The sequence below is a fragment of the Choloepus didactylus genome, chromosome 6 (genome assembly GCF_015220235.1).
Source record: "Choloepus didactylus isolate mChoDid1 chromosome 6, mChoDid1.pri, whole genome shotgun sequence".
NCBI lineage: Eukaryota > Metazoa > Chordata > Mammalia > Pilosa > Megalonychidae > Choloepus > Choloepus didactylus.
The window spans coordinates 130,385,007-130,411,289 of NC_051312.1; the positions used below are offsets into that span (position 1 = coordinate 130,385,007).

The window sequence follows — 26,283 nt, forward strand, 5'->3', positions numbered from 1 at the left end:
CTGTCCCATAGCCCTGCCTGCAGTTCCTTGGCCCCGCCTCAGCATCCTGCTCCCAGCCCCTGCCCCCTGTGGGCTGGCAGGCGGGTGAGCTTCTCTCTGAGCTGTGTTTTCTGCTCCCCGGGGAGTGCCTCAGTGAAAGTGAACTCTCTCATTTAAACCTGACTCCACAGCCCTGCAGCCCCCTGCAGTGCTAATTACCCTGTAGCTCTAAACTGATTGCTGTACACTAAGCTTAAGCCCTCCTTTATTTATTTACTGACTACATTAATACCAAAGCCGTGCTGCTTTCAGTCGCTCCCAACTGAAAGTCAGGCCGGCTGCACCCAGTTTCGCTGCATCTTCCCGGGGAGGCCGGACTGCAGAGACGCAGCCCGGCACGTGCCCACCCCAACCCCAACCCACCACCCTGGCTGTGGCCAGGCGCAGTGAGAGGATGTTCCATCATACACACTCACTCCTGGACCCAAGAGAGGGCTCCCTTTCTTGTTCTGCATCTTCGTGGGAGTGGGTGAGCACAACACACACCAACTCAGCAAGGGAAGGCCCTTCTGTTTACAGAACACTTTCATTCGGCCTTCACCACTCGTGAGGTGCTAAGCCCTGGACTCGTTTTATAGATGAGAAAAGTGGGACTGGAACTTCACAGCTGGCAGATGGAGAAGTTGGGACTGGAACCAAAGACTTCTGGTTGCACCTTCTCTGCTCTTTCTTCTCTGCCTTGCTGCCTGGCGAGATGCCCTTCCCGGCCCCTTCCTCCCCAGGTTTGGCAATGCCTCTTTAGCTGGGTGCTCCCACTGCTTCCACTCCTGCCATGAGGAAGGAAGTCCTGGTGTTGAATCAAAACCTCTCTCTGCTTTATCTGCCTCATTCACATGCTTGCTCAGAATTTGCTGGAAATTTGGATACCCGGGCCTTTCCTTCATTCTCAGTAGGCTTTTCCGGGGCAGACCAAAGTCAAAACCTTTCCCATGCCCTGCCCCCCCCCCCCACCTCCCATGCAGTCATGCACTCCATGTCCTCCCATCCCGGGGCACAAGGCATGACCAGGTTCTTGGCTAGCCCTGCCTGCCCCCGAGTGTCCTCACATCCCACGAGGCAGGCTGGGCTCTGGCCTCGGGGCCCAGCGGCATTTTGAGAACCAGGTGGGCATCTGGTTGCTGAGAACCCCCTGAGGAAGGGGGACACTGGGGTTTGGCAGAAATAACATGGGATTGGGAGTCAAGAGGACCCAGGTTTGAGGCCAGCTCTGTGCCTGCATTGTGTGACTCTCAGTACATCCCAAAACCTCTCTAAGATCCCATGTCCTCAACTGTAAAACCAGGGGTAAGGGGATAATAATCCCTGCCCTCAGGACAATCATGAAAAGGGATGTCTTGTGCATCAGCTTTCAGAACTCCACGGTGCTGTAAAAATGTAAATTATTTGTGGGGCAGGCTCAGGGCTGGCATGGGAGGGGAGCTCATAGCCTAGACATTCAATTCCAGGGCAGGAACCCACAAAGCTAGGACCAGGAACGAGGGGATTCTGGAGTGGGAGCCCCAGCTGCCAGCATCACCGGGGCTCTGTCTCCACCCAGCGGGCACTGGCTGCAGGTACTTCTGCTGCTCAGGCTGAAGATTGGGATATGCATCCTCACGAAAGTTGCTTTGGTTCCTTTGAGTGTCCAAAAATACTGGGTCGAGCCAAGGTGATTCCCTCTCCAGGGGGCTACCTAGTGCCCCTCTCAGGAAAGTAGCAACTTGGAATAAAATCTGGCAAGCCCAAGGTCTTTCGGAGAGAGGGGATGTTTTTCCTTTTGCCTTCCTTTGGCTGCCTACATATGTAAAAAAAAAAAAAAAAAAAAAAAAAATACTGGGTCGGTGTAGAGTTATTAAGGGGCAGAATGTGGACCATGTTTGCTCCAGAGAAGGAAAGCTTTAAACCACTTGGGAGAAAATTCCACTGGGCCTTTCCAAAAGTCCTCCAGAGTCAGTATTTTATCGTGACCCCTTTTCTCCCACCTACTCCACTGAACTGGCCATCTCAAGCCCAACTTCCCCAGCCCCAAAAGACTTAACTGGAACAGCCGCTGCCAACCAGAGCAAACCCCGGGGATCCACAAGGCCTCATCTTACACTGAGGGAAGATCAACCTCGGATGGGCTTCAGCTCGTCTTCGCTCCTGGGAAAGAGAGGACAGGGCAAGGAGGGGTTGTAGAAGGAGCACACACTGCCTCCAGGTCTGGTTCCTGGGGGCCCTGAGAGATGACAGGAGAAGGCTGGGGGAAGTGGACGAACTTTTATTTTCTGAAGTCTCAAAACTTCAGAGCACCCAGAAAAACCATAAAAGAAGGCCACTCAGTCTGCTCCTGCCACTAAATAGAACTGCCCTTCTAATGTAGTGTGTGAAGCTCACCTCAGTTCTCTGGGACACAGCAGACCGTCCAATCCCTTTGACACTTGAGTCGATAGATCATTTGACTGGAAGTGATTTTTGGATGGACCATCTCATCTCAAACAGATGAGACTAAATGGTTTGAAAGACTCCTCCCAACGCTAACTTTCAAGGAACCTATGAACCTTGCCAAACTGTAAAGATCCTCAGAGAAAAGGATATTCCTGGCTCCTAGCACATCCCCCCCCCCCAAAAAAAGTGGCATTTAACTTTGAGTTTCTCCTACATCTAGATCAGTGTGGTCTTCAGCTTAGCATGAGCATCTAGTGACACTAGGTGGTGAGAGAGGGGGAATGCACACACAATGGTTGTGCGATGGGCAGCGTGAGGAAAGGACCACCTTCTCTGACAGATCCCCATTCATGAAGGGAGGGGGATCACAAAATGGCGAGGGGAGGTGGGAAACTGGGCCTGACAATCTTTACTTGGCTGATATCCTCCTTACTCTCAGAAATCTCTTGCTGATTAGCGTTTCTCCTTAACACCCTATCCCAAGCTGAGATTAGGCTGGAGCATTAAAATTAGACATCTCTAAAGTCTCAAGGACAACAGAAGGAAATAAGCACGAAGAACAGCATAATGTTGGATCATCTGGTTTACAGGCTCAAGCTTGGGTCTCCCACATTACGCAACCCCCCCACCCACCCACCCACCCAGCTCTCTGCCTTCCTTTCTTCAGGAGACAGGGGCCGTCTTTAACCACCACTCAAGAACCCTATTGGGCAACCCAGAGTAACATGGGCTTTCACTTTCTAATGAAAGGATATGTGTCCTTCCTCCTATCAAAAGTCAACTCTTGGGCTCTGGATCTCATCCTCTCTCATTTCTCAAGCTCTTTGCTCCTGCCCTTATCTTTTCTCTTTGCTACTTCAGTTTCTCTCTCTACTGGATTATTCTCGTCAACATACAGCCATCTCCCATTTTAACAAACCTTCCCTTGACCCCACAGCCAGCTTTAGTTACCACCCAAATCAATCTCCTTTGAACAGCAAAATTCTAGAAAAGGTTGTCTTTAGGTACCATCTTCTCCCATTTCCTTACGACAGTTTCTGATCTGCGTTTCATCTCTTTCACTCCATTGTCAAGGTCACCAGTGGCTCCATCTTGTGAAATACATTGGCCACTCTGCTGCCTTCATCCTACTGCTCTTTCAGCAGCTTTCCATATAACTGACTCTCCCGTGTGAAACACTCACTCTTCTCACTGGCTGCTGCTTGTCAGTAATCAGCAGATTCCTTCACCTTCCCTCTGCTACCACTTTGGATATTAGACTATCTCTGAATGGTTCGCTTGCTGACCCTCTTACCTTGTCTAATGTCTGACTACGATCTCTCCTCTGGTGTCTCATCTAGTTCTTTGGCTTTTAGAGCAACCTATGTGCTAATGACTCTGAGACTGATCTCTCTAGCCTTCAGTTTTCCATTGAGTTCCAGACACATACATTCAACCATTTAGTTGACACATACATTTTAATAATGTCCAACAGATCTCTCTAACTTACCATGCCCTAAACAGAACCCTTGACCACACACATCCATGTGTGTCTCATCCATTGGGTATAGAGGATAATGTTAGCTGCTATAACAAATGGATCCAAAGGATATAATGACTCAAACACAATGGAAGTTGATTTCTCACTATTTTAACTGTCCAAGGTGAATGTTCCAGGTTGTTAGGTGCTCTTTTCCACACCCTGTGGCTCAGCCATCTCCTGAGGCCTCAGCATTATCTGCCTCTATCTGGAAGAAGGGAAGAATGTGGAGGGTACCTACTGCTTCTTACAAACCTCAGCCCCATAGTGACATATATCCTTTTACATTCCCTTAGAAGGAGCTAAGTCACATGGCCACATCTAACTGCAAGGGAGGCTGGAAAATGGATTCTAGCTATGTTTAGAGGAAGAAGAGAAATTAATTTTTGAAGGGCTAGTAGTTTCTGCCACTATCTTTACTTCAGGTCACCAAATATCTGCTTACACTCTTCTTCCCACACATAGAACATACTCCCCTCCCAAAGAGTGATCACCCCAAATTCCATCAAGTCACAGCAGCCTTTTCAACACCCAGGCTCTCTGGGTGATATGCAGTCCTCACGCTCAGGTCTGGGAAAGGGTCCTCATAGAAAAGCAACCTGTAATCTAATAACCAAGTAATCTGTATCTGCATCCCCATCCATTGTGTATATGGGGCAAAATAAAATGCAATCACTCGTGCTCTGCAATGTCAAAACATCTAGTATAGCCACTTTCTGCAGTAATTGGTTTCCTCTCCTTCCTTGGTATAAATAAAAGAAGATTATATTTCCCAGCCTCCCTTGGAGTTAGGTGTGACCAGATGACTGATTAGCAATCGAACATGAGCAGGAGGCATTTGTGTCACTGTTGGGTAGAGGCTTTTAAGAAGCAGGGATGCTCCCCTCACAATAAAATTCCCATTCGGAAATGGAAAAACAGGGCACGCCAGAGTCCTTGGCTGCAGCAATGCTGGGGTCCTGGTGTCCAGGTCTTGTGCAACCCCTGTCCTGCCAGTGGAGAAAGTTCTCTGATTAGTCCCTGCATCTGCTCCCTGGGAGGAATTCCCTTGTCAATTGTTCTCTGAAGCCCTGGGTCCAGACTCCTGGAAATTATTCCTTAATTATCATCTGCCCTGGCCACATCGGAGGGGGTCCTGGGGCTGTGCCTCCCTTAGGCCTGCTCAGCTTTCACCACCAGCCTGCTTCTTGCAGGCCTGAGTGTGGTTTTGAGCAACAGAAATCAGAGGCTTTACTAGACCAAATTCATTGTTTCTTTAGCAATTCAATTTCTTTCAAAACTGTCTTCTGATCTATTTTCTTCCAGTCCACTTCTCATGCCACACCTAAAGTTCTTTCCTAGACACAGTTGTCTGGTCTGCTTTAACACTAGTATTTTAGTAGAAGTACTAACTTTTCAGCTTCATAGTGGCTACCTTGGGGTTATCTGAAAGAGGAGTTTGGTTGGGAAAGCAGCACAACTTAATCTGACCTTTGGCAAAGAGCTGAGTCCTTTTGTAACAGAATTCTCAATGGCCTTCATTGCTCAAAGCCTTCTCCAGTCTTATTTCCTGAAACTTAAGGTCAGCTTTGCTAAATCAAAGAGAACCCAAATTTCTGGACTCCTCCTATTTTCTTTCATTTTTTTTTAGAAACTGGTCGGTTATTGCCTGAGCTCATCTCTTAATTGTAATATCTTGCTATGAAAACTGAAGAGCAACCAAAACACACTAATGTCCAGTTTTTTTCCCCTACCATTTGCCTTAGAGCTATAGGCTCAGTATACACTTAGTCTGCCATTCAAGTTATTGCAGGCAACAGTTTTCCTCAGTTTTATCCCTGCATAGCATGGAACTCCATCTTTCTAGCCAGCTACATCCCTTTCCTTGTTGCCTGCAAAGGCCCTGAGTGGTCTGGCCACTGTCTACCTCTCTGTCCTATCTCCTTCCACTTTCCCTCCACCTCTGTCCCCAGCCTCACTGCCCTCCACCTGTTCCTGGAACAAGACAGACCTTTGCATGTGCTGATCCCTCTGTTAAGAGCTCTCGCCCCCCAGATCGTTGCGTGGAAGCCCCCTTTACATAAGGTTCAGGTCTCAGCTCAAATATTGCTTCTCAGCAGGGACTTCCTTGACCATGCCATCTAAAGCAGGCCCGCAGGTGACTTCATCACGTCAGCCTGTTTCTTTCTGCCTAGCCGTTATCACTGTCTGATTTCACTTTCTTTTTCTTTAATTTTTACGGTCCATGTCCCACTCCACCAGCACATGCACTCTGTGAGAGCAGGACCCTTGTCTGCCTTCCTTTGCCTCTGTGTCCTCAGTGTTAAGAACTGTGCTTGCCACATACTCACGATGACAATGAATGCCAATATTTATATAATATTCACCATGTGCCAGACACTGTTTAAGCTCTTTGTTTAAAACTTGTTTAACAAAAGTTTTCAAAGATACACAGAAGTGGAGAGAGTAATATCACGAACTCCTCATAAAAACCCATTACCCATATGCAATATTTTCAAGATTTTGCCACACTTACTCACCTACCCTTTTGTCTTCCTTTCCCTTCTCTTTTCTTCTTCTCTTTCTGTTAAAGTGTTTTCAAGAAAATCCCATTTTACCCCTACATACTTCAGTGTATTTGTTCAAAGATAATGAATGGACTTTTTTTTTTTTTTATCTTCATTTTATTGAGATATATTCACATACCACGCAGTCATACAAAACAAATCGTACTTTCGATTGTTCACAGTACCATTACATAGTGGTACATTCATCACCCAAATCAATCCCTGACACCTTCATTAGCACACACACAAAAATAACAATAATAATAATTAGAGTGAAAAAGAGCAATTGAAGTAAAAAAGAACACTGGGTACCTTTGTCTGTTTGTTTGTTTGTTTCCTTCCCCTATTTTTCTACTCATCCATCCATAAACTAGACAAAGTGGAGTGTGGATGAATGGACTTTTTCTTATATCACCCCAATGCCATTCATATTCCTTCAAAAATTAACAATAATTCCTTGGCATCATCATACAGTCCACATTTGGATTTCCTCGATTGCCTCAAAAATGTTTTTGAAGTTGATTTGTTTGAATTAGGAGCCAAACCAGGTCCACGCATTACATCTGTTTGTTATTTTCTTAAGTCTCCTTCTCCCCAGGTCATTGACTTATTGAAGAAAGGGAGTGACTACTAGTGACTGCTCAGTTTTGAGAAGACATGAGTCTGAAACAGGGCTGCATAGTGGGAGTGAAAAGAAGGAAATGGTTTGAAGAGGTGTGTAGAGTGTTTTAGCCATAGTGTGGTGAAGTCACCGAATTCCATACTCATTAAAAATACCTTTCAAAAATGAGGGTGAAATACGGGGACAATCTAAGCAAAAGCATAATGCCCATGTGGGCAAGATTCTTGTAGTACCAGAATAATAACAGATGATGATGATGATTATGATGATGATGATGATGATTTGCTTGGAACTTTCAAGATGCCTCCTGGCCTCCATTGTTTCTGATGAGAACTCAACCATTATTTGTATCATTGTTCCCTAGATGTAATATGTTACTTTTCTTGGGCTGATTTCACAATTTTCAGATGTTTTTACTGTGATATGCCTAGGTGTTTCTTTCTTTCCTTGGGGTTTGCATTCCTTCTTTACAGGGTCTCTGTGTGACAGCCCAAAGGAACCTCACAGATCAGCTAATTGTCCATCTTGTTTTCGTCCCTTGCCTAGCCTCTCCCAGCTAGGTAGAGCATCTACACAATCCTCCCACTTCTTCCCCAAATGCCCTCTTTATCTTGTATCCTCTATGGCTTGTTAAAAGAGGGACCAGTCCCCATACATTGTACATACCTGGGTCTCAGGCCAGCTACACACCAGAACTATTCTTGGCGTTCTGTTCTGTTTGTTTAAAAATATGCTCAAATATCTGCTTCTCTACCCTAGACTTTCTGAATCAGAATCTGTGGACATGGTCCCTGGGAATCTGTATTTTAAAATTGCTCTCCAGATGATCCTGATGTAGCTGATTCACAGACCAGCATCAGAAACTTTGTGGAATATACCAGTGGTGTGAGTTCTTAAGATGAAATTAGTAAAGCAATTTCTGCCATCAGAGTTACAGTTCCTCTGGGGTCAGTCATCTCCCAGTGTTTTTGTTTGCATAACCTTTTCATTAAAGTTTTGCATATCCACCCCAATGTTTGTTTATGTGAAATATATATATTACTTAATAAAATGCACTATAATAAGAATTTTAAAAGGTAGAAGTAAGAAGTAAATAAAAATAGAAGCTCTAATATTTTCTTCTCGTATCCCAGTGGTTTCTCTTGGACTTCTGCTTTGTGGATCACTGCTCTGGGATATTTTCAACTAGTTTTCCTTAGCTCAAGGCTTCCCCAGGGAGTCCAGTTTGAAGGGTTTCCAGAGATCATGAAAAGCTCTCTCTTCCTCTAACATTCTTTATTGTAACCTCAAACTCTGTTTTGGGAAAGTTTTGTTTGGTTTACTAGGCTGAGTTTTTCCTTTCAATACGCCTAGGGGAACCTTTAAAATAGTTGCTGAGCAGGCAAACAAGTTACGTCAGCAGCTAAAGTTTAATTGGGTCCAAGTCCTCCATTCTTCATTGTGGCCCTCTTCATTATCAGGGGAATAAGGGCACAGAAATTTCCAGATGGATGTATTTAAAATCTGCAGAGGAAGAAAGGTGATTGAGAGTCTAGAGGAAGCAGGAAGCAAATCTTGGTAAGGCAGAAGACACCAGAACTACAAGATAGTTCTGAGCTTCCATCAAATATCATTTTCCTCTAGCATAAGAAACATCCTTTAGTATTTTTTGTAGTGCAGATCTGTTAATGACAAATTCTCTCAGTTTTCATTTATCTGAAAATATCTTTATTTCACCCTCTTTTTCTTTCTTTTAAGTTCAGACTTCTTAACACAGCATGAAAAGCCTGGCAGAAACTAGCCTCTCCAGATCTTTCTGCCTCCTCTGCCTTTTTTTTCCTTCCTGCCTGCCTCACGTTTATACTCTAGCAATACCAGTACCACAAGAATCTTTGCCCACATGGGCATTATGTTTTTGCTCAGATTGTCCCCATATTTCATCCTTATTTTTGAAAGGTATTTTTAATGAGTATGGAATTCCGGGTTGACAGATTTTTTTCTTTTGCTTGGAACTTTAAAGATGTCTCCTGGCCTCTACTGTTTCTGATGAGAACTCAACCATTATTTGTTTCATTGTTCCCCTGGATGTAACATGTTATTTTTCTTGGGCTGATTTCACAATTTTCAGATGTTTTGACTGTGATATGCCTAGGTGTTTCTTTCTTTCCTTGGGGTATGCAAAGATTTTTTGGATCTGTACGTTGATGTGTTTCACCAAATTAGGAAAGTTGCAATCATATTTTCTTTACATCTTTTTCCTGCTCCATTCTTTCCCTCCTTGTTTTCTGGGATCACAATTATATTGTATGTTAGACAGCTTGGTGTTTTCCCACAGGTCACTAAGGCTCTGTTCATTTTGTTTCCATTTTCTCTCTCTCTTCATCAGATCGAATAATTTCGATGACTCTGTCTTCAAGCTTATGGACCCTTACTTCTGCCCTCTCCAGTCTGCTGTTAAACTCATCCAGTAAACTCATTTCAGATATTGTATTTTTCAGTCTAGAATTTCCTTTAAAAAGGCGGGGGTGGGGCGGGGAATGTTCCATTTCTCTGCTGAGATTCTCTATTTGCTGCCCATGAAGACTATATTATTCTTTAACTCCTTGAACACATTTATAATTGCTGCTTTAAAATCCTGGTCTGCTAATTTAAACACCTGGGCCATCTCAGGGTCTGTTTCCATTGATAGCTTTTATTTTTATGGGTGATGTTTTCCTACCTCTTTGCATATCTAGTAATTTTTAATTGACAGCTAGATATTGCAGATTGCAAGGAGTGTGGGTGACCTTGTTTACCTTTAAAGAGTGTTGAATTTTGCTCTGGCAGGCAGCTAATTAACTAGAAGCGTTCCTTGACACTCTTAAGGCTTGATTTTAGGCTTTGAATAAATGAATAAATCGATTATCTCTTCTACCTTTCTTGCCCATTTGCCTTCTGTTCCACCTGTCCAGGAAAATTCCAACCTTAGATCAACCTTCTGGGCAGACTGAGCTCCTCCAGTTATCTGGGCCTTCAGCAATATCCAGTAATCCTGTATTTCCCTAGTCATTGTCTCCCATATTCCTTAGGGCCTACATATCCCTTTCCCTGTTTCTTCAAATCTCATACACCAGTACTTCTCTACTCACTATTTTCAGGAAAAATACAAGTTTCAGCTGTGAACTCTCAGTTTCCTACTCATCCCATAAATTTGTCTTGTATTGGCACCCATCCTTGCCTTTTCCTCTACTGTCAAAATATTTAGTATTTCTGTCACTATCTAAGGCTCATCCTTTTTTAGCTACTGCCCTATGTCTTTCTTCTCTTGCAGAGCCAAACTTTTGGAAGAGTTGTTTACAGTCTCTGTCTATGGTTCCTCAGCTCCCTCTCACCTCCAACTCACACCATCACTCCAGTCTGGCTTCTGTATTCATTACTCAATTAATTTATGAATGTTGGCTTTGATCTTTAGTAATTTCATTCCCATGCTCTCTTCAAATATATTTGTTATTCTTTTTCTAACTTCTTGTTTGGATGTTTATTCATGTATTTTTTTTTCTTAATATAAGCATAAAGGTCATGCATTTTCCTCTGTGCTATTTGTGTCCCACAGATACTAATTTGTAGGATTTTCTAGATATTTTTCAATTTTTGTTTTGCTTTCCTCTTTTACCCAAGAGTGTTCAAGAGAAAAAATTTAAATTTCCGGGTGGTAGAGTCTTTTGTTTTCTGGTTTTATTATTAATATCTATTTTATTACATCATGACCATGGTCTGTTATTTATTATTTCTACCTTTTATTATTTTTTTTTTAACAGAATTTCTTTGCAGTTTTAGATACAGTGAATTTTTGTGAACGTTCCATTGGTAACTTAAAAGAAGATGGATTTTATGTTTTCAGACTACAAAATGCAATATGTAAATTAACTGAATTTGTCTTATTAATTGCATTTTAATCTATTCCGTATCCTTATTTATTTAGGAAAACATAAGCAGAGGAAACCTGTGCCCTTTTCCCAGGTATGGTCTAGAAAGTGTCAAGATCCCAGACTTGCCCTCACCTTCAACATGGTGCTAGAGCAGAAGAAGTGTTCTTATGGCTCCTTCACAGCAGCACTGTCCTAGTTTGCTAATGCTGCCCTTTTGCAAAACACCAGAAATGGATTGGCTTTTATAAAGGGGGTTTATTTGGTTACACAGTTATAGTCTTAAGGCCATAAAGTGCCCAAGGTAAGTCATCAACAATCGGGTACCTTCACTGGAGGATGGCCAGTGGTGTCCGGAAAATCTCTGTTATCTGGGAAGGCACGTGGCTGCAATCTGCTACAGAGTTCTGGTTTCAAAATGGCTTTCTCCCAGGACGTTCCTCTCTAGGCTGCAGCTCCTCCAAAATGTTACTCTCAGTTGCTCTCAGGGCATTTTTCCTCTCTTAGCTTCTCCAGAGCAAAAGTCTGCTTTCAACGGCCATCTTCAAACTATCTCTCATCTGCAGCTCCTCTCTCAGCTCCTGGGCATTCTTCAAAGTGTCCCTCTTGGCTGTAGAAAGCTCGATCCTTCTACCTGGGCTTTTATAGGGCTCCAGTGAAGTAATCAAGACCCAGGCTGAATGGGCGGGGCCACACCTCCATGGAAATTATCTAATCAGAGTTATCACCTACAGTTGGGTGGGTCATATCTCCATGGAAACACTCAAAGAATTACAGTCTAATCAACACTAATATGTCTTCCCACACAAGATTGTATTAAAGATAATGGTGTTTTGGGGTACATAGTACATTCAAACTGGCACAAGCACTAAGAGTGGAAAGAGGACTCCCCTTGCTACTGAGCAGGGATTGGAAATAGAAGAGGGTGGAGACAGACATGGAGTGGCTGGATAGAGGGGATGGTGCAACCTGTGTTAATCAGTGACCTGGGACCAGATTACATGGTGTAATCTCAAAAGGTGCCAGCGGCATGGACAAATGCCTGCCCCTGACACCTTGCACCAAGAAATGCCCTAGTCCCTACCCCACCTCCCACAACCCTGGTGAAAGGAGGCTAAATAACTGAGATTTCATTTCTACCAATCATTTGAACGGGAACTTGAAGAAAAAATTCAGTTTAGTTATAGAACAAATATATCTTGCACACTCAACCCATAACATCAGTAACAGCATCTCAGATCTTTCTATGAGCCCTAGACCTGTATCCCCAACTTGATTTTTCTGATTAGAAGCCTCAAGCTCAGCAGGCTCAAAACTAGACTCATCACCTCATTCTCCTCATTCTTTAACTAAAATCTGTTCTTCTTCCGTGTTCCCTATTTTATTTCTAAATACCAACATCCACTCAGTTGCCCAGGGCAGAAGCCGGGGTGTTTTGTTGGTGTGGGGTGTTGTGTTCAGAAAACACTAAACGTCAAGACATCTGTCATCCTTCCATCACTCAGGCATACTTGGAGTTCACAAAAGGTTTAGTTTAAAAGTTAGGTATGCTGCTTAATAGTCTGAAAAACCACTGTAGAAGGGAATGCAATACTATGGGGCAGAAGAAACTTGAAACCCTTCCATGTAAGTCAAGGTCACCTATAAGCCTGGGGACTGGGTAGGGGTTGGAGAGGGGAGGTGGAGGTAGTTTCTATTGCCAGAGGAGGGAAATGGCATTTTGGATGGAAGGAGGTGTTTATGACCGAGGTGATTGCCCAGGAGGAGGGTTCAGGAAATTTCCTTCATTGGCCGTTTGGTTCTGTTCATTCAGATGTTTGTGGGTGGGGGAGTGACTGAGTGTGAGCTGGGTCAGAAACTCCCAGGGGATCAGACTACTTGCTCCTTTTCTGGACAAACCTCACTGCTCTCCCTGGCTCTGCACAAATCCAGTGTGCTTTGAACCCACCACCTACGTGGACTACAGCAGGTTTGGCCAGAATCCTTTGGGTGATGAATGCCTCCATTTCCTGCTGAAGCACCACCGTGCCACTTTTAAATCAGGTACTGGTTTCCTTCAACCCTGGGGGAGGCTTAGGGTGGAGAGTGTGTGTGGGTGACCTGGCCACTGATAGGAACTTTGGCCCTTCAGAGCCCTCCAGGAGGATTTTAGTTATGTCTGACGTATTGCATGCAATGGGTCTAAAGTCTCTGAGGTCAAGACTGGGGTGGGACATCTGAGTCCCTTTGCTAAGAGCTGGCCCAGCCTCCTCTGATAGAGCTGAGTGGGCCTATCTTCCCCCTATCCCCAACAAAGAGGCTGTGAGGGCACCAGACAGTATAGGAAGCCTAGGCCCAAGTTCAGGGTGGCCTTCACTCTTCCACCCAATTGCCCCTGAGACCCATGAAAACACTGTGGGTTGGGTTGTTCTCAAAGCAATGGGAATAATGGTGCCAGGCAGGCTGGATCATTAAGATCTGATAATAGTTATGTTTCATGATTCACATGGGAAAGAAATATAACCCAATAGATAGACTATCCCCAAATAAAATTTCCCTGCCATAACATTTTCTTAGATCTTCGAAGCCTGCCTCAGCTCGTCTGCCACCCTACAGATAAACAAATGAACAGGGTGCAAACACAGAGTATTTAGCAGAACACAGGAGCAAATAGCCTTGCAACACTCAGTACCCTGTTTGTTCCTGGATCTGCACATGTGTGGCTCTGATTTTGTGTTGCATGTGTATATGGCTAATCTGGTGGCAGATTCCCTGCTTGTGAAATTGTTCATAATTTGAGTATTAGCATTAAATAGAGGACTATTTCATAATGTTCTTCAAAAAGGATCAAGGCATCCAGGAGCTCTGCCATCTGAAGGCATTTAAGAACCACAGTTTGAGAGTGTAGATCTGTCAGTGAAAGCCTCTAGCTCAGGCAGATGGGCCCAGGTGGGAGGTGCCTCATGCTGGACAATAGGATGGAGGCTGGACAGAGGAAGAATTTATAACAGGACCCCTGGATTCAGCTAGTTTTCTCTCCCCATTGCCTTGTTATTTATCTTGGAAGCACTTTGCTAAGGTCCAAATGTCACTGATATTTTGTGTCAACCCAGTTTCTCCTTACCTTGAAAGAAGACCAGATAAGGAAGAAAGGACCAAGGGCTCTGTGGGAAGCCCCTATATTTTCCTTTTAGTCCTTACATTGGTTCTGGGAATACAGCTAGTGCTCAATAAATGTTTGCTGATTGATCTTTGGAATGTTACAAATGGCTTCAGTGGGGCCATAGGACACTTCAGCTAAAGTAGTGGGAATAGGGAAACCAGTGCCCTTGGGAACTAACCAGATTTCTCTTAAAAATTTGCAGAGGCGAATTGGCAGTTGCAGTGACAAACCTGGTTTCCTATGAATTGCCTGGGTAAGCGTTCCTGCTCCTACCACTTCACTCCCCACTTAAATCATCAGAATCAGTGCTGGGGATGGTGCTAAGTGATGTTTAAGGCTGATAGTGCAGACAAAATCCCTATTCCTAGAGTTTACATTCTCAAATATCTGATACCCTGTAACCAAAACATGCACGTCCCTCCAAATGGGATACAGGGTGGAGCCTTCTGGGAAGCCCGGACCTCAGAGCCAAGCTTTGGTACTGAGGATTTAGAATGTTTGTTCTCAAATAGGTGGACTGAAAGGAGAACTCCTGGTTGACGCTGGCTCAGAACCCACCACCTGTCAGTTCCTTTCTGCCTGCGAGTCCTTCCAAGAGATCATATTGTCAAACTACCTGGACAAGAACCACCCGTATTGGAGAGATGGCTGAAGAAGAGGCCAAGAGCATTTGACTGGTCTCCAGTGTGAAAAATGTGTGTGAGCTCTAAGGGAGCAGGTAAGGAGATGGATGTCTGGTTTTAGGTCTCCAAGATACCGGCGCTTCACTTTGCTCTCTGTACTAAGAATTCTCCTTGAGGTTCATGTTGAAATGTGGAAGCAGATGGAGACTCAGAAAGAAGGAATCAGTGGAGCAGCCAGAAGGAAAAAAGAAGAGTGAGATATGGGTCTTACAAAGACCAAAATAGGGAACAGAAATACATGACTAGAGTCAAACTTAGAGCCAGAAAGAAACTGCCATGAAAGTCTATCCAGAATGCCAAGGTGTGAGACCAAGCAGATGTAGAACAGGCAGACTGAGGGCCAGCTGGTTGTGTAACAGAGGGCAGGTGTCCATTCTGATTGGTCTGCATCCCTGTTGTTCCACTTGCAACCTCCAGGTGGCAGCAAACCTGTAGTTTCTTTCTATGTATCTAATGAGGTGATCTTTGCTGGGAGCAGTGACACACAAAGAACATCACTGGCGTTGGAGCTGGGGATGGAACTAAGACCAAGCTTACCTGCAGGTAGAATAGAAGTTACTTACCTTTGTGTAATTTCAAAGCACCAGAAAGGTCCACCATAGCACCCTCCATACACTGCTTCTAAAATATCACACACACCCCCATTACAGCAAATGGTTGACGTTGTACGTTATGTCGTTATTCATTTTGCTTAAGACTACAACTTTTTTAAAGCACAGAGGAACTGGAAAGAGTAGGCCTTTGAAGACTATGATTCATTTATACCTCAATATGAATAAATCTCATATTCTGAGAACAGGTGTAGCTGAGAAGAGAGGGTGTGTGGCCAGGTGGGGGCTGAGTGGAGTGGTGGGGACGTGGGGAGCGAAAGGGGTAATGGAGAGACTGGAGGTCCTAAAGAGTAGTTTTGTAGCTTTGCTCAGCTGATTCCAGGCAGACTTTGCATTTCTCTTTCTACTTGCCTGGGTTATTTTAAGGCTTGGGCTGAGCAGAAAGAGAAGGGCCAATGGTCAGGAATACCCTGCAGGGAGAGAGCCTGCAAGTGGAAAGAGCATTGCTATGGAGTCAGCGAGTCCTAGGCTTGGCTCTGTCAATAGCCAGCCTCATGATTGCATCTCTCAAGGCCTCAGATCTTCATCTGCAGTAGAGGGGGCCTGGGATTCTGGGAGTCTGTGAAAGAGAGGCAGGGAATGCAGGGAGTGAGCTCTGTATCCCACACAATGAGCCAGACCCTGCTGGAGATTCCACTCGAGGCACGGTGGCTAAGAAGGAGGAGCGGTTAGGAGAGCCGTCTGCCAGGCACTCAAAGGTGATGTTCTGAAAGAACGGCCTCTGGAACCCGCAGCCCTCCCCAGGCAGACGGCCCCATTTCCTCCCTGCACCTCGAGACTGCCTGCGCCCCCTCAGGAACCTGGTCCAGCCCAGGAGCCACGTGGTGCTGAGTGGGCACTTTAAAACCAGCTTCTACATAGTGGGGGACCAGAGGTTCTCTGCACTGCCCTGGAGGAGCAATTTCCGCATGAGGTCTCGCAGGAGGCTTCAAGATCCAGAAGATGCAGAAGGCTCAACCGGCAGCTGAGACCTGCTCTGATGACTGCACAGATAACACAGAATGGGAGGTGTGTTTCTTTGTGCCCCGGGGAGGGGGCTAATGCGACAGATGTGGGAGGAGCTGGGCACCCGGATGGGCAGGATTCATAATGGCCATTCTGCCACCTCATTTGCTTTCCTCTCCATTTAGTCAGTTTTATTTAGAACCCTTACCACCAAATGTTTTAAGAGTCTTATATACATGATTTCTGGGTAAATAGGAGATATCTATCTGAACACAAAGGTTCATAATATACTCTGCTAATGGCCCAGGGTTGGGGGAAAAGAATTGGGCCAGAGAACTAAAGCTGTGCTTCCCCTAGTTTTGAGAGCTCCACAGGGCTGCATGGTTTAGGTTAAGTTGGTTTAGCATCCCCGCCATCTCTATTTTAGACAACTTAGCACCTCACAACTTCTGAATCTGCATTTCTACTTTAGTTCCTCCACCACTTCCATCTTCACCCCTGCTGATACTGCAGCTCTACCAACTGAAGTGACAAGAACACTGGCTTCAACAGCAGGAGACGTGCTTCTTGATTCTTGGCTTACTGGCTTACTTGCTCTGAAACTTTAAGCAGGTCACTAGTAGCTCAGAGCCTGTTTCTTCATCTCTGAAATGGAAATAATAATAGTACCCCTCCCCAAGGATTATTGTGGGACCCCCAAAGATATAATATGAATGCATTTGGTATTATGTGTGCAAGGTTGTATGTAAAAGTTTTGGCTGAACTTGTATATGTGTGAAATAAACAGTTCTAAGGAGCTGGAGGAGCTGGTTTCCTTATTTGCCCAACTCAACCCATCTAACTTAGTTTGAGCAGGGAGAGGGCGCTTGAGAAAGAACTTTTCAAGGAAATAGCATCAGATCAGTGAGATTGGGGAACCAAGAGTAAGTCAAGTGAAAGAATGGGGAGGTAGAGAGCAGGAATTCCAATAGCATGTGCTGAGACCTGGAGGGGAAATAACACACTGTGTTCTGCAAGCTTCAGGAAGAACTGAAGACAGCTGGGTACAAAGATTAGGGCACTATGCTTAGAGGGCAAAATTAAAGCACTAAGCACCTGATGTAGCAGAACAGGCCAGTGCTTCCAGTAGGCAGAGGAATGCCAAAGAGGTGATCCTTGAAAAGAGTGGAAGGTGGGCAAGTAAATAATTTATTCTTTCAACAAATATTTGTCGAGTGTCTATATAAAGCTCGGCACTGTGCTGGGTGTCAGAGCCTTTGCCCAGGGCAACTTCTAAGCCCTTGATCACATTCTACCCCATGTGCCTACTGCCAATCTTCCCTGCATTAGCACAGATGGTCGTTGTCTTTATCATTTACTCATTGCTACAAGGAGAAATATGTCGGCTACTTCAAGAGATCTCTCTTTGCCTAATACTCATATTGTACATGTGCATCTGAGGGTATATGTATGTGCATGTATGTGTCTCTGTGTACATTTGTGTGTGTGTGCACGTGTGTGTAGTGATGCAGGTTGTGGAGGGTGGGTCAGATCCAGCATGGTGCCACCACATTGGTGACTGCTGAGATTGAATCCCAGGGGCTGAGACCAGATCTGGAGTGAGCTACCAGGAAAAGCTCATAGCAGGTTGGGACCAGAAGCTGCGTGTTAATACTACTTCCAAGGAGGGCTCCAAGTGTACCCTGAGACATGTGGCTAGAAAGTTGGGATGAGATGGGAAAGCAAGGAGCAAAGAGCCAGATGGGTGGGCTAATGGGGAGGGTTTCCAGGGTGGTTGCTCTGGGCAGTACTGGGTTGCCTAGTGCTCCAACTCACTGCATGATGAGTGGGTAGGCCAGCCCAGGCCACCCAGCGTTAGTTTGCATTCCTGGGGTAGGTTCCTCTGAGGTCCCAGCCTCAGTTACATGGGCATTCATGTTGGGGAACTACTGGCTCCTTTACATTGTACTGACATTACCACATAGACTTTGTGGCTGATAGGCATGCACAAAACATAGCTAGCGACTGTGAAGAGTTTGTAACTCACTCAAATAACAAGCAGCACACTTTTGTTAAGCACCCATTGTAAGGCCTCAGACTCTAATACAAGGCAGAGCTTGCCTGGGAGAGAGATGATAGTAGAGAAGCACAGAAGGGGGAGGTTCCCTCTTAGGGAACCAGGGAAGGCTTCATGGAAGAAGTGACAGCCAAGGTGAGTCTTAAAGGAGGATGACGGTCGGAGAGGCATTCCAGCTGGAGGAAATGATACTGCTAAAAATATGGCCTTAGGAAGATGCTGGGTGAATTCAGGGAATGACGGGATGTTTCGTTTTGCTAGAGGATGGCTGTATATGAGAGAACAGAGGGGAACACAACCAGGAAGGTGGCTTGGGGCATGGGGCTCTGGAGACTCTCCAGGGCTAATCAGAAAAAATCAATCAATATTTATTCAGCATCTAGCATCTGCCAGGTATTTGAACATGAGAATAAATATGACACAATCCTTGCCCTTGCTAGGCTCATAGACAATAATGACAGCAGTTATAGGAGGTGGGAACATGGAAAGAAATGCCCAATTTGTCAGGAGTTGGGGGGTGGCGATAAGGGAGGCTTCACCAACAGGTGATGTGACACTGAGTCTTGAATGAACTGTAAGTCGCAGGTCTCCAAGCAGACAGCGAGGTGGAGGTGGGAGTGGGGTGTTGAAGGTGCAAAAGGCAGCGTGGCATGTTTGGGGAACCTCATTCGGGAACCATGTACTAAACGTCCCCTATGTACTTGGTCCTGGCCTGTATCCTGAGGATGTAGTGAATGAGAGGGTGCTGCACCCACATTCTAAATGTGGGGAGGGAAGAGAGAGACAAACCATAAAATAGTAAGCAAATGAAGAGGGGAGTAATTTCAGAGTGGGAGAAGCCCTAAGAAGGAAATCCAGAGGTGGATATGGTGATGGTGGAATGTGACTTGGGCAGAGGAGCAGGCTGCTGACAAGTGCCTGGGATGGACGGACCCAGACAGTGGCCCTGCACAGCAGAGCTATGGTGTGAGGAGGCCCGAGCCCAGCAGCCTTCCTCTCTCTGCAACAGAGCTCTCCAAAACTTGAGCAGAGTATGACTGCAACAGAATCTATAGGCAGAAAGGAGCTGTTCCTACTCATTCCATACCCTGTCTGAGGCCTCCTCCCCTGGCCAATCTGCCTTTTACATTCTCAGGCTCATCCCTCCCAGTTCTGGAGGACATGGCAGGTCCTCCTGCCCAGTGTGTGCCTGCATGTATGGTGTGCCCTTTGGGAGAAGGGGGCATGAGCGCCAGCCCTAGCCCCTGTTTTGAATTGGGTACTGTGCTTGGCATCCTCAGCAAGTGGACAGTTTCCCATGTCCTTCACTCTCTGGACACAAGGGGGCAGCCGAGCCCTGAGCTTGACAGGCTGCAGGGCCACCCTGGGTGGGAGGAATCTTCTCTTCCCTCCTTCCTCACCTAGTCAGGCCTGCTGCTTTGCCTGGGACCTGCTCCTCTCTTTCCCCTGAACATGACTTCTGAAAAGGCAGATCAGAAAGAAGAGGGCTGTCACCAGCGCAGAGCTCCCTGACCTTACCCTCCACTGCCAACACACATACACATAAGGGAAACCCAGGGCCAGCAAAGTCTTCTGGCTCTACCAGCTCTAGGGCCGGGCCAGGGATGTGGCCTGGACAGCAAACCAAGGGAGAGGCACACCGGCTGGCCTTGAGAGTGGATTTCTTCCAGGCCCTCTCTGCTGTAGTGAAAACCTCCCTAAAGCCCATGCAGCTGGGGCAGGAGGGCCAAGGGCAGTAGATGGGGCATGGCTAGCCCATCAGATCCATTCAAGAGGTAGTAAGGCCAACACATGTATTAGGCCTTATGCAAGTGGTGGGAGAACAGAAATGAGCCAGATTCAGGTTTCTCCAAAAATTTTGCAGTCTGGTGGATGAGCTGGCCATTGCAAATACAGGGTGGTTACATTCAGGGAGAGAGAGATGTGTAGGGCACTGGGGAGCACAGAAGAGGTGCACTTAACCTAGCCTAGGGGTGCATGGAGGGAGATCGGAGAAGGCTCCTGGAAGGAGTGCCCAACCTGAGACTGAAGGATAAGAAGAATTTAGTCAGGCAAAGTTGTGGGGGTGGGGGTGGGGGGTGGTTTCCAGGCAAGGGGACAGACATGAGAGCAGGGGCTCAAAGTCAAGAAACAGCATGTGTGTGTGTGTGTGGGGGGGGGGGCGGTGGGGCATGTACGGATTAATAGAGTTTGAGTGAGTTTGAGAAAGATCCAGCTTAACACCCTTTAATGCTGCAACCTCCTTAACAGACGCACCAAGCATACCAGGATCTGGCTTTTGCCTACCTCTCCAGCCAGTTGAAAGGGCTCTTCTGAACAGTTTTGCACATTCCCATAGTGGCTTTGGAAAACTGGGTTTTTCTAGGCTAGTAGAGACCTGCAGGATTAGGGGAAATTGGAGGCTGGAAGGAGAACTGGAGGCTGGGAAATTAGTTTCTGGGTAGGCCTTTTCCTCTGGGTCACCTGCTACTTCTCTGTGCCTTAACTAATGAGCTCCTCTGCAGACTGGGGATTGATAGGGGAGTTGACAAAGGAAGTAGTAACTAAAAACTCCTGTGCTTCATACAGAGTACATTCAAGTGTAGCTCTAGACAACAGGATGGGAAACAAATAACAAACAGTTTCAAAAAGAGAAACCATAAGGCTTTTAAAAATTGATTAATTAGGTTAAGTAATAATTAAAGGTTCCTGATTGATGAAAGACATCCCAACAAAGAATAGTCCAGGACCAAACATTCCAGGAAGAATTAACACCAATCCTATTCAAACCCTTTCAAGAAATCGAAGAGGAGAGAACACACCAAACCCATTCTAGGAGGCCAACATCACCCTAATACCAAAGCCAGAGAAAGATACCATAAGGAAAGAAGATTGCACTCCAATATCCCTAATGCATATAGATGCAAAAATCAGAAACCACCAGCTCATTAAAAGAATTGTACTCCAGATCAAGTGGGATTTATCCCAGGTATGTAAGATGGTTCAACATGAGAAAATTAATATAATAAACCGTATTAGTAAAATGAAGGGGAAAAAACACATGATCATCTCAATTGTTGCAGAAAAGGCATTTGAAAAAATCCAGCACCCCTTCTTTATACAAAAAAAAAAAAAATTTTAAAAAAAGGAACACTTAGAAAACTAGGATTAGAAGGAAACTCCCTGAATATGATAAAGGGCATATATGAAAAACCCACAAACATAATACTGAATGGTGAATGACTGAAAGTTTTCCCACTAAGATCAGGAACAACACAAGAATAACTGCTGTTATTCAACTGGAAGTTCCAGTGAGAGCAATTATGCAAGAAAAAGAAGTAAAAGGCATCCAATTGGTTAAGAAGATGTAAAACTTTCCCTATTTACAGATGACATGATTCGCTACATAGAAAATCCTGAAAAAATCCAGAACAAAGCTACTAGAGCTAATAAACAAATTCAGCAATGTGTACAAGATCAATAAGCAAAAATCAGTAGTGTTTCTATATACTAGTAATGAACAATCTGAAGAGGAAATCAAGAAAAATTCTATTTATAATAGAAACTAAAATCTAGGAATAAATTTAACCAAGGATGTAAACTCTTTGTATTTAGAAAGCTAAAAAACATTTTAATAGAAATCAAAGAAGACCTAAATAAATGAAAGGACATCCTGTGTTCATGGATTGAAAGGCTCAACATTGTTAAGATGTCAATTCCACCCAAACTGATTTACAGTTTCAATGCAATACCAGTCATAATCTCAACAGCCTACTTTGCAGACATGGAAAGCCAATCATCAAATTTATATGGAAGAGTAAAGCACCCCAAATAGACGAAACCATCTTGAAAAAGAATGGATCTGAAAGACTCACACTTCCCAATTTTAAAACTTACTACAAAGCTACGGTGATCAATACAGCATTGCACTGGCACAAAGACAGACATATAAATAGACCAATGGAATCAAATTGAAAGTTTTAAAATAAACCCTCACTCTGGAAGTCAGTGTGGTGATTCCACAAGAAGCTAAGTATGGGGTTGCCGTATGGTCCTGAAACCCGTTTTTGGGTATATACTTGGAAGAACTGAGAGCAGGGACACAAATGGACATTTGCACACTGGTGTTTATGGAAGCAGTATTCACAGCTTTCAATGGATGGAGGTGGCCTAAGGGTACATCGACTGATAAACGGAATGGTGAACTGTGGGGTATACGTATACTGGGATATTGAGCAGGGACGAGAAGGAATGAAGTTGTAAGGTATGCAATTAGGTGAATGGACCTTGAGGACAGTATGTTGAGTGAAGTAAGCCAGAATAGAAAAGACAAACATTAAAACACCTCACTAACATGGACTAACTATAATATTCAAACTCTGAGAATTGAATCTGACAGTGTAGGTTATCAGGGGAAGATTTATTGTAAAGGTTCCTAGATTGTAAGCTCTTACAGCAGTCACATCCATTTATGAGTTGTAATGGTTATTTCTAAATTCTGAGATGCTGAGCTGTTTGTGTATAACCTGGTCAGTCCATGGAACTTCAGGTATCTATGTGACACTGGAGACTCAGAGCCAAAGTTCAGCAACTATGAATATCAGCATTACCCTATACAGCAACTGTTAAAGAAGCTGAAAATGAGATTAGACTTCAGTTAGAGATATGAATGACATGGACTTGGTTGGGACTACAGTAAATCAGACTAAAGGGTAAAGGATGATATTGACTTTGTTTTAAAACTTCAACTTCTATGTGAGACCAAAGGAAGGGATGTTTATTTGGTGCAAAATCTATATTTTCTGTAGCACACTACATAATTTAACTTGTATGGTCAGTTTATTCAAACACCATAATTACATAGAACCTTGAATAAGGGGGTGAGATCTGGTTGGTTTATACAGGTTAGCATGAAGCCCCGATACATCCCGGAGTAATTTGGGCAGTGAATAAAAATGTATTTGCGAAACCCCCTTAAGGGACTGGGGGAACATGTGGTAATATTAAACTTCCCCACCTGGGGAATTACTGATATTTTTGCAAGCATTGGGAACTACCAGTTTAGCAGGCTGAGCCCTTGATCTTGGGCTTATGAAACTTGTTACTGCAAAGGAGAGGCTAAGCCTATTTGCAATTATGCCTAAGATTCACCCCCAGAGAACCTCTTTTGCTGCTCAGATGTGGCTGATCTCTCTAAGCCAACTCTGCAGGTAAACTCACTGCCCTCCGCCCTACGTGAGACATGATTCCCAGGGGTGTAAATTTTTCTGGCAGTGTGGGACATAACTCCCAGGGATGAGCCTGGACCCAGCATTGTAGGATTGAAAAAGACTTCTGGACCAAAGCGGGAAGAGAAATGAAACAAAATAAAGTTTCAGTGGCTTAGAGATTTCAATGGAGTCAAGAAGTCATTCTGGAGGGTATTCTTATGCACTATCTAGATACCCCTTTTTAGTTTTCAGTGTCTTGGAACAGCTGGAAGGAAATACCTGAAACTGTTGAACTGCAACCAACCCAGTATCCTTGATTCTTGAAGACAATCATATAGCTATATAGCTTACATGGTGTGACTGTGTGATTGTGAAAACCTTATGGCTCACACTCCCTTTATCCAATGTATGGACAGATGAGTAGAAAAATGGGGACAAAAAGTAAATGAATAATGAGGGGGAAGGAGGGGTATGAGATGTTTGGGTGTTCTTTTTTACTTTTATTTTTATTTTTTGGAGTAATGAAAATGTTCAAACATTGATTGTGGTAATGATTGCACAAGTATATGATGACTGTGAACAATTGATTGTACACTTTGGATGATTGTACAGCAGGGAATATATCTCAATAAAATTGCACTTTAAAAAAATATACCCTCACATCTATGGCAAATTGGTTTTTGATAAGGGTGCCAATTCCTCTCAATTCGGAAAGAATAGTATCTTCAACAACTGGTGCTAGGAACTCTAGGTATCCATATGAAAAAAATGAACATGGCCCCTCCCGCACACCATATACAGAAATTAACTCAAAGTGGATCAAAGACCTAATATAAAAACCCAAACTATAAAACTCCTATAAGAAAACATAGAAAAGCATTTTCAGGGCCGTATGTTAGGCAACAATATCTTAGAGTTTACACCAAATGCAAAAACAACTAAAGAAAAAATAGGTAAATGGGACTTCAAAATTTAAAACTTTTGTGCATCAAAGGACTTCATCATGAGAGTAAAAACACAACTTACAGAATGAGAGAAAATATTTGGAAACCACATATCCGATAAGGGTTTAATATCCAGAATATATAAAGAAATTCTGTAACTCAACAACAAAAAGACAAACCCAATGGGGAAAGGGGGCAAAAGTCTTGAATGGACATTTCTCCAAAGAAGATATACAAATGACCAAAAAGCCCATGAATAGATGTTCAACATCATTTGCTATTAGGGAAAGGCAAATCAAAACCACAGTGAGATGCCATTTCACATCCACTAGATTGGGTGCTATTGAGAAAAACAGAAAACAACAAGTGTTAGAGAGGATGTGGAGAAACAGGAAGACTTATTCACTGTTTGTGGAAATGTCAAATGGTGCATTCACTGTGGAAAACAGTTTGGTGGTTCCTCAGAAAGTTATGTATAGAATTACCATATGACCCGGCAATCCCATTTCTAGATATATACCCAAAAGTATTGAAAGCAGACGCAAATGGATATTTGCACACTGATGTTCATAGCTGTATTATTTTCAGTTGCCAAAAGATAAAAGCAACCCAAATGTTCATCAACCAATGAATGGATAAAGAAAATGTGTTATACACATACAAAGGAATATTATTTGACTGTGAAAAAGAACGATGTTCTGATACATGAGACAAATGGGTGAAACTTGAAGACATCATGTTAAGTGAAATAAGCCAGACACACAAGGACAAATATTTATGATCTCACTGATATGAAATAATTAGAATTAGTAAACTCATAGAGTCATAAATTGTCATACAGGTTAATAGAGGCAGTGGTAAGGTTAGAGTATGGGGAGTTAATGCTTAATTGGTAGGGTTTTTGTTTGGGGTGATGAAAAAGTTTGGTAATAGATGTGGTAATGTAACACAACATTGTTAATGTTGAGTAATATCACTGAATTATGTATTTGAATGTGGTTAAAAGAGGAAATATTAGGCTGTATATATGTTAATAGATTAAAAATTTTTTAAAAATTAAAAATTCACAGCGAACTATAATGTAAAGTATGTACTTAAGTTAATAGTATAATGATAATAATATTCTGCCATCGATTGTAACAAAGATACCACACTAATTCAAAGTGTTAAAAGAGAAAACTGTGTGTGTGATGGTGGAGTATACAGAAACTCTGCATTTTCTGCATGATTTTTTGTAGACCTACAACTTCTCTAATAAAAAAAGATGAACAGAATTATGAGATCCCTCCTTAGTCCAGGCATCACTTACTCAGAGCATGAAACTATTTGCTTTTCCTAAGAAATAAATAGAGTGAGAAAAGAGAGAAATTGATTATCCTTATATTTGTATAGCATTATTAGTGATGGAATGGATGTCCTAAATATGTATTATACCATTATAGTAATTAAAAGGAAGCAAGAAAGGATCAATGAAAGAGAAGGTAGTCCTAAATCAGTCAACATTGTAAGTAAATGTGTGATAAAGGGGCATCACACCAAGGAAACAAAGAAAAGTAATACAAATAGCACACATGCCACTCAAATCCTCAGCTTTTGCCAGGTGGGTGTTGTGGAAAGAAGCTCCACCCTGATTTCCAGCTCCACTGGGCTTTGACACTACCTCTACCAGGCACATGCTGATCTTCAGCAAACTGTCA

At 43.8% G+C, this 26,283-nt stretch overlaps 1 protein-coding gene and 1 non-coding gene across 2 annotated transcripts in view; both read left to right on the top strand.

Moving 5' to 3' along the window:
* Positions 1-1,680: 1,680 nt before the first annotated feature.
* LOC119538927 lies at positions 1,681-1,821 on the top strand. Its single transcript, XR_005217709.1, has one exon. It is a non-coding gene; the product is annotated as a small nucleolar RNA SNORA67 (small nucleolar RNA).
* Positions 1,822-11,758: 9,937 nt separating this feature from the next.
* Positions 11,759-26,283, top strand: part of NNMT (nicotinamide N-methyltransferase) — a 50,746-nt gene continuing 36,221 nt past the window's right edge. Inside the window, 3 exon segments of the mRNA XM_037839803.1 lie at positions 11,759-13,059; positions 14,361-14,411; positions 14,671-14,876. The gene's annotated coding sequence lies outside the window, so the exon portion shown is untranslated.